The sequence below is a fragment of the Sus scrofa genome, chromosome 13, assembly GCF_000003025.6.
Source record: "Sus scrofa isolate TJ Tabasco breed Duroc chromosome 13, Sscrofa11.1, whole genome shotgun sequence".
NCBI lineage: Eukaryota > Metazoa > Chordata > Mammalia > Artiodactyla > Suidae > Sus > Sus scrofa.
The window spans coordinates 189,138,412-189,147,929 of record NC_010455.5 but is presented as its reverse complement, the minus strand read 5'-3'; the positions used below and the strand labels follow the sequence as shown (position 1 = coordinate 189,147,929).

Here is a 9,518-nt window from a genome sequence, read left to right as displayed (position 1 = left end):
GAAGAAAAAGTGGCTAAGAGGTAAGCCCTTGCCTGTCTACAGCAGCTTTGTTTTACAGCCTAACATTTGATCAAGTCTTTGGTCAGACAGAATTCTAGATTGAAAAATAATTTTCTGTCATGAGATTGAAAGCAACTCCGTTATCTTCTGGCTTCTGATGTTGCAAATGAGAAGTCTGATACCAATCTGATTCTGTTCCTTTTTATATAATCAGTTCTATGCAATCCTGCCTTCCTCCCCAGCTCCTGCCCTGTCACACAACCTACATGCACACATATCCTGGGCAGTTTGAGGACCGTATTATACTTGGTGTTGTCAAGTACTAAAATTTCATATCTTTAGCTAGATCTTCAACTATTCTCCTTGGTACTTTCTTTTTTTTTTTTTTTTTTTTTGTCTTTTTAGGGCCACACCCACGGCATATGGAGGTTCCCAGGCTAGGGGTTGATTTGGAGCTGTAGCTGCCAGCCTGCACCACAGCTGACTAGCAATGCTGGATCCCTAACCCAGTGCAGTGCCAAAGATCGAACCTGTGTCCTGGATGCTAGTCAGATTTGTTTCCACTGAGCCACAATGGGAACTCTGTCCTTGGTACTTTCAATTTGACATTTCTTTTGAGCTCTAGGAAAGTTTCTGTTTTTTTAAACATTTTATTCTTTTTTTTTTTCTTTTCTTTTTTTTTTTTTCCTTTAACACCTTTTAGTTGGATTCTGGATCTTCTGCATTGTTCTATATTTTTCTCCTCTCATTTGTCTTGGATTTATGCATTTATGTTCTAATGTCTTTAATTGAGCTTATTATTTTGTCAAGCATTTTTTAAAGCCTATTTAATTTTTTTAGCTTTATTTTTTATTTTTTATTTTTATTTTTTTAGGGCTGCACCTACATATGGAAATTCCTAGCCTAGGGGTCCAATTGAGCTGTAGCTGCTGGCCTACACCACAGCCACAGAAATGCCAGATCCGAGCCGCTTCTGTGATCTACACCACAGCTCATGGCAATGCCAGATCCATAACCCACTGAGCAAGGCCAGGGATCAAACCCATGTCTTCACAGATACCAGTCAGATTTGTTACCACTGAGTGACGACGGAAACTCCAGGTGTCAGGGTGAAGCTCTTAGAGGTACACGTTCATAGCATCTTGTTCATGTATTTTTTTTTTTTTTTTTTTTTTTTTAGGACCTCACCTGAGGCATATGAAAGTTCCCAAGCTAGGAGTGGAATTGGAGATGCAGCTGCCAACCTACACCATAGCTCATGGCAACGCTGGATCTTTAACCCACTGAGTGGGGCCAGGCCAGCCTGTGTCCTCATAGATACTAGTCATATTCGATACCGCTGAGCCATAACGGGAATGCCCCTTGTTCGTGTTTAACAGATGTAGTATGTGCTCATGAATCTTTCTGGAGATACTAGTAGATATATATTTATTCCTTTGTTCATGTATTTCCCAGTCCCTGAATGATATCTTTCTTCTAGAGACAGATTTTTTCCTTATCTCAGTCTTTCATGTTTCAGCCTCTACCCCCCAAACTCCCAGTCTAGTGATTTTTGGTTGTTAGTTGTTTTAGTTGAAAATGTGGCTACAGGGAGCCCCAGCTCTGTGGTAGGGGTGAGGTTTGGCTTCTTTAAGGATGAGTAGGTGAAACTGGCTGTTATGATGGGGATTTTCTAATGCCGGAATGAAGAGGTTGTCAGTTTTGGTGACTGGTTTCTGCAACGACGACTCTCATTCTCCCTAGACTCTTCTTTACTTATTTTATGAGTTCCCTCCAGTATCTCAGCTGTGTAACTATCTGGATTCAAGCCCTTCTGTCTTTGGAGGTCAGAGGTATGGGGTAGATAGACCCAGCTAGTTTGGTTTAGACCTTTGGTTGACCCCATTCTTTTTAGCCCCTCCTCAGTCTTCCACATCTCTGAGCTTCTCCAGGCCAGCTGGGCAGGTCAGCTCTCTCTTCTGCTGGACTCCCCCCACATGTGTTCTGAGGTGGTGACATCCTCTCCTGTTGCACCGGTCACTCCACTGTCCCATCTTTTAGGAATTGGTTGAAATTCCTGGCCTGTCCTCCCCCATTCCCCTTCTTTGCGGATTTATACTTTGAATTTTTTTCTTTTCTCTTCTTTTCTTTTCTTTCTTTTTTTCTTTCTTTCTTTGTTTCTTTCTTTCTTTCTTTATCACATCTATAGTTGTATAATGATCATAACAATCTGATTTCACAGGATTTCCATCCCACAAAATTTTTTTTCTTTTAAAAAACTGTTAAGTATTTTGAGCATACAAAAAATAATTTAACAAACCTTTATTTGGAAGGACATTTTTCCTCCTTTGTGGCACCTGGCACTGCTTGAACATCCACTAATTGGTGACGTCCCCCTTTATGTCTTGTCTCTTAACAAGTGGAGAGTGAATTTCCAAGCCTTCTCTGTCCTGGTGCAAGGTGTGAGGCTGTTTTCCCCAACAGCTGCTCTGTGGTGTAATAATGGGCATTTCTTAGACTTCATTTCTTGTGAGCCATTTGTTTTTTGCTTAAACTAGTAGAGCAGATCCTGTTGTTTGTAACCAGAAGGTTGACATATAGCCACTACCCAGATTAACCATTGTTAACCTTTTCCCTGATCAGATCCTTTAAGTAAGGAAAAAGCTGGAGTTCCTGTTGTAGCTCAGTGGTAACAGACCCAACTAGTATCCATGAGGACGCAGGTTCGATCCCTGGCTCACTCAGTGGACTAAGGATCTGGCTTTGCCGTGAGGTCGCAGATGCGGCTCGGATCCTGGGTTGACTCGACTGGTCAATTTGTCCGCCCCCTGCACCACTCTGACACAGGTTATTATAGCTGTATGGCATTTTTTGATGTATGGTGTGGTAAGGTGTTTTTTTGTTTTTTTGTTTTTTTTCAAAATAGTCATGGTTTTTGGATTAGTTTGTCACCTTCTGAGTGACTTGTCTTAAAATCTGCTTTTCTGATAGTGATATTTCTACATGAGATTTCCTTAGGCTAGTGGTAAGTATTTTTCCATTCCTTTTAACTTTTCCTGTCATTATGTTTTAGGTTTTCTTTTTAAACAAACATATAGGAATCTTTTTTTTTTTTTTCCTGCTTTAAAGCCATTCTCCTAGAATAGTTGTGGACTTGACAGTTTACATTTGCTTATTTTATTTTGAGACTATTTTGTTAGCACTATGTATTTTGGTTTGGAATTTTTATAACTTGGTGGCAGAATATTTCTTTTTATTCATTAAATAAGGATCCTTAGTATCCCTAGTAATGATTCCCCCCTCTTAGTCTGTTTTCCTAAGTTTGTTTCTTCTTTAATCTGGTTCCGTTTTCACACTAGATTTTTACTAGTATTTACATGGTATACGTTTTTCTGTACTTTTTCAACTTTATGGTTTAAATTTGTCTTTTGTAAACAGCATAAAACTGTTGTTGTCTTTTAAAATCCAGTCTTGGAATTACTGTCTTTTAAGAAATAGATTTTAATTCATTATCCTTTTCTGTAATTACATTTCTTTGAATTTTTTTTCCCTCTCCTTTCTTGCCATGTACTGGATTGATCCAGTTTTCCTTATTTTCTCTTCTTTTTTCCTTTTCATTTTAGGGGTTGCATGTTCTGTTTCTAGCCTTTCAGTATATACTATCCTATTTGTGTTAAAGAAAGGTGTACCATTCTTTATTCGGTCCTCTGTTGATAGTTGATTTTAAGTTTTTGCTGTTAAAATAATGCTTCAGTTAGTAGCTTGTACATATGATGCTCCATGTGTGCCAATAGTTCTGTTATACAGATTCTTATAGGTGATCTTACGGGTCCAAGAGTATGTATATTTTAAGTTTTGGCAAATATAGACAACATCCTTTTGAAGATAAATTTATCCAATTAGATTTTAGATTTCATACAGTCAAATATATAGAAAGAAAGGAAAAATATTTATTTTTAGTGACAGCTACTACTGCAGTGTTATTTCTAAGGGATCTCAAAGCTGGATGTTATTATGTCAAGCCTACCTGAAGAGAGGAAAAGGACAGATTTTCATATATGATTTTTTTAATAATGGAATTTCTTAAAAGGAATATGGAGACTGCCTTCTTGAGTTGCAGAACTTAGGAAAAGCCAGATTGATGCCTGAGTTGTCTGTAGTGCGTCCATATAAGTCAACTTGAAAAACAGTCCCCCAGGCTTTTCTGGACATGCACATATGCCAGGTACAGACAATTTCCAATAGCATAACAAACTGTATTTCCAAAGTCAGTGGAGACTTGGGTACGTTTTCCCATTTCACTTAAGTGTGAGCAAGGGCCCGAGCTGAGTGAAATACTGAAGTGTTTAAAATGATAGTTCTTTCCTACGGGAGCTCATGATCTAGAAGAGAGGATAGCACTTATGCAAATAACAGGGGGCACAGTGTGAAGCGCTTTTCTAGGAGAACTACAAACTGTACTTTGGGAGAACAGAGGAGAAAGATCACTTTTGGGTGCAACTGTTTCAGGGCTCTTTTCCTGTGTGCTCAGCATGGGCAAAGGGATCAGAAACTGCTGAACTGTCAGCATTTGGGAAAGGATGGCATTTCCCTAAGTGGAGCCTAGGAATAAAGATTGCTGAGGCCTTGACAGCACACGAGTGAGCAGGTGAGATAGGGTGGCAGTGACAGTTCATGCTTGTTTCCTTAGTCAGCCAACCCACTCTTTTGGCAGGACCGAGCACCCAAGTCCTCCTCATTGACCTTCCCTAACTACTGCTCCAAGCAGCAGCTAATTGGTTAGGCCTAGATAGTACAAGGTCATTGATTGGTCATAGCTGGTGGGAACTGGTTTCAGTGGGCGACTTTCTAGTCAGGTGGATTTTATTGAGACAGTTAGGGTGTTTTTGGCTGGGAAGGAAGATGGGACCTGACATTTAATTGATGCTTATCCCCAAAAGAAGTCAATAATAAGAGCATCTCACTAGTCAGCCCAGGTTGCAGAACCTCACACTACACAGAGTGAATGGTGTGTAAACACGCTGTGCCTGTGTGTCCAGGATTTCTGCCGAGCACCATTCCTAGGTGCTATACCAATGTAGCACTGGATGTAAACCACTGTTTCTCAGAGTTTGTTTATGAACCACTTGCATCTGGATCACCTGGCTAGCTTGGTAAAAAGGTACTTTCCTCAGCCTCATTGCAGAATCAGAATCTTGGGGGTGGGAGCCTGGGAGCCTGCACCTTGACAGGTTTCTGAGGAGATAATTGCAGCCCTAGCTCATCATTTATATGTAGCATGTTCCAGTCATTTATTTGCTGTAATGAACTTTTATATCCTCCAGATCATCTCTTTGAACCTGTCAGTATAAAGTGAAATGTTCACTGTATTCATCATTATTTATTTATCTATTTGGCCCAGCTTGTGCCATGTGGAAGTTCCTGGGTCATGGTATATTTAAGCCGAGTTCTGTTTTTAGGTTTCGCCTTGGAATGATAATGGTGATTAAGTTGGTGAACAGTGAGCAGGATATGGGTAGGCGAAAAGGTGGATGGGCCCTAGGGTACCACCTGCTCTAGTTCAGTCATTCCCATATGAAAACAAAGTGGGATACAGTGTGTTAAATGCTAGTGACCCGAGAAATCGCTGAGCTGTGCAAAGAAGGGTGGAAGAGTGATCCAACCTAGGGAAGACATCGTTGGCATGGAATGACATTTGAGAAATCCACCTAGAAAAATCATTACTTAAGTGGTTAGGGATGTATATGTGTTAGCCGGTTGAAGACTAATACTGGAACTCTTAGATTAGTTAAAACACAATAGTAACAACAACAACAACAAATCTTTTACGTATGCATTATTTCCTTCTCCGTATTGCATATGACAAAATATGAAATCCTAAGTGGAAAGCTGAACTGTTACATGCAGATTTCATCTATTCGTTTCAGTTTTCTGGAGAACCACATAATGGGTCAGCCTTTTTTGAGTGCTTCGCATTTATGGGCTCTCTATTTCCTTCAAGCTTTTTTTATTCTTCAAGTTTCCTAACCTTCGAACAAAGTCCTGGTCATCTCCATTTTTGGAAAAATTCTAATACTCCAGTTTTATATAAGTTCCTTATTCTCCTCATTTCACTTTTTTCCTTATTCTTCTCTTTTTCCCCCCTTTGTTTTAAGTTTCTGGGTCTATCCAGCTGGTGACAGTGAAGAAGAAAAGCCTGATCTCTACTGTAACAACTTTCTGGGGAAGTGAGTCAGATCCTAGACAACCCTCATTCTTCAGGGTTTTTTTTTTGTAATTAAATAAATCAGGTCCTGCATAATGTAGTGCTTCACACAGTTCTGTTATTCTGTGTACCAAACTGAGGTCCTTTTCCCTTCACCATCTATCCCAGAGCCCACGTTCCCTTTAGCCACTCTTAGTTTGTCACTTCAACACACACACTCACTTCCTTGCCACTTACCTCTTCCTCCAACCCAAACACACCCCCAGTCTTACTCATGTTCCAAGAATGTTTGAAATGACTAAATATATTGGTCAGGAGGACTCCGTCTAAGACCATGAGGTCAGGCACTAGAGGCCTAAGAGAGTTGGGCTAAGAGAAAACCCAGTGACAGTGGCATTATTCAGGTTCCCTGGGTTGTCATCCTGGGATTATGGTTAGATTGGAGCTGCTGTGTCCTTGGAGAGATCTGCTAGGGTAGGGTAGGTCACTTGATTTAGAAATTTAAAACTTTTAAAGCTAGTGTTTACTTAACACTTATTGCAGAGCAGACACCATGCTTTTCAGAAATACTGTTTTCATTTCAGCCTGCCATCCTTATGAAATACATTCATTGTTTTACTGATGAAGAAACTGAGACTTAGATTAAGTAAAACTCCCTTTAGTTTCATATAGAGTGGTCTGTCGCTCTTCAAACAAATCATTTCACAGCAGTTTTTCTTAATCTGCCTTTTCGATGTACATAGCTTTTCATTGTAACAGCAGGAAGGTAATACTGGATTAGCGTATTCCAGGGCTAACACACTGAGACTCCGTGGCTGTAGGTGCTGCAAGCAGGGTGTGGAAGAACTGGGACTCAGAGTAAGGACTCCTCTAGAAGACAAGCAGTGCAGATGAAATGAATAGTCCCAGGAAACATGCCTTATTGTGATGTACCTACATGGAGGCTCTCTGGAGCCACGTGTTCCTTCCAGGGTCAAGAGGAGGAATTTATTTTGGCAGCACAGACCACCTGAACAGAGATGGGGGATAGGCCGGGGGGGGGATGCCCCCACATGAGAATACTGTGTCCTAAGAGTCAGCAATGTTCCCCTTAGAGGTCTCATAATTTTTTCCCATTGTCTTTGTGTGTGTGTGTGTGTGTAAATAACTTCTGAAATTATAATTTGTATGATGCAAAAGAAAAAAGGCCATAACAAAAAATTATTTTAAATCAACCACTCAAGTGATTTATTTGGTTTCAGTGCACATAACTTGTTTGACAAAACATTGAGAAGAGTTGCTAACACAAACACACATTAAAGATGCTGATTACAATTAGCTATGTATTTGTAAGTGGTACAGTTCTATAACTCTGGAGAAAAATGGCATAGAAATCCAGACCTGAAAAATTCTGTGGATCAAATCATTAGTTTTTCTCTAACAAAGAGGGGGGATTAATTTGACTATAACGTTAATATATTATTAATATATTAACATTGATACTTCATATTTTACAAAATAGTTCTCCATCTCACGTAAGCCTCATACCAACTCTGTTAAGTATTAGCCCATTCTGTGGGACAATAAACAAGCTGAGAAGAGGAGAGGTGGATTTTCTGACCTAACGGCTAAGCTATTGAATTTGAACATAGTTTTGGGACTTAATTTCAAATAAGAGATTTTTTTTGATCAAATCTTTGTTATCTTGTAGGGAAAAGATGGATTGGTTCTCACATGTCATTAACTGTACTAAGTTTAAAAAATCTTTTTGATTTTTTTATTAACGTATAGTTGATGTACAACGTTGTGGCAAGTTCTGCTATTGCAGCAAGGTGACCCAGTCATATGTATATATTCATTCCTTGTCTTATATTATCTTCCATCATGGTCTATCCCAAGAGACTGGATATAGTTCCCCGTGCTGAATAGTAGGACCTCATTGCCCATCTAATCTAAATGTAATAGTCTGTATCTACTAACCCCAAACTGCCCATCCATCCCACTCCCTCTTCCCTCCCCCTTGGCAACCACAAGTCTATTCTCTATGTCTGTGGGTCTGTTTCTGTTTTGTAGATAGGTTCATTTGTGCCATATTTTTGAGTCCACATATAACTGATATCATATGGAATTTGTCTTTATCTTTCTGACTTAACTTCATTTAGTATGAGAATCTCTATTTGCATCCATGTTGCTGCAAATGGAAACAGCCTAAATGTCCAGCGACAGACGAATGGGTGGATTAAGGATATGTGGTATATATATGCAATGGAATACTACTCAGCCATAAAAAAGAATGAAATCTTTCATTTTTTAAAAACTAATTGCCATAGCCTTTCAAGTCTACTTTAAGATTCATATAAAAGTATCCATTTGAAACTGAAGTTGTCTAAATAGAATTGTTACATGGGGGAAATACCAATTTCTAAATCTTTTTGAACATATTTCCCAACAATCCATGATTAATTAGTGGATAGTAGTCCTAATTTTTAACTGCAAAGATACTCAGAATGTGTTTATATTTCTTTCTAGTTAAATTATTCAAAGTGTTTATAAACAGTTATAATGAACAAACCATAACTGTGAATTAAAAAGGACAGGAATACATTTTCCATTAAAGATTTTTTTAAAAAAAATGTGGGCTTAAGGATTAAAGTAAAAAAGTTTGCTTTCAGGATACCGTTGATAAATCTTTTACAAGACCTTATTCTTAAAGACTTACTATCAGGTGGAACATCCCAGTGACCAGATTATGATTAACAAAAAATAATAAAGCTTAAAGTCTGAGTTTATCCAGCAGGGTGACTCACACTTCTTTGTCATCCTCCCACAGCAGCAGTTTGTTCCATGTGAATGCTAGTAACAGGCATCATACCCTGTTAATGCTAACATGTAGGAGTCAGACGGAGGTAAAAACCCCTATCACAATTAGCATTAACAGCATATAGCCTCCAGCAAGCCTCCAGCTCTCCGAGAGGGATGAGGCACAGAGAACGTAAACCACAGATTTCCCCTTCCTGGTTTGCACCACCTGCAAGAGAGAGAGAAATGGTTGCGTACACACATACAGTTATAAAGCTGGAGTGACAGAATATAAATCTGAAAGCAAAAAATATGTTTTTTTTTTTTTTTTTTAAAGGGAAAGAGCTCATTAAATCCTAGTCAGTCATTTGTCGAAGTGGGTAGAGAAATTGGCAATTAAATGATGACATTTTTACCTCACATTGTATCTGAAGACTTGTAGAATTCTTATGTTTTAAATTCTATCCTGCAGTTGCTTTGGATGATTTACTCATACGTACCATCTTTAAAACAAAAATGAAACCACTCTTGCAAGTCCCCAAATGCTAAAACGCAG

At 38.9% G+C, this 9,518-nt stretch overlaps 1 non-coding gene across 1 annotated transcript; it reads right to left on the bottom strand.

Annotated features, from left to right (window-relative positions):
* Nucleotides 9,028-9,108, bottom strand: MIR155 (microRNA 155). The gene has a single exon (NR_038583.1). It is a non-coding gene; the product is annotated as a microRNA 155 (primary transcript).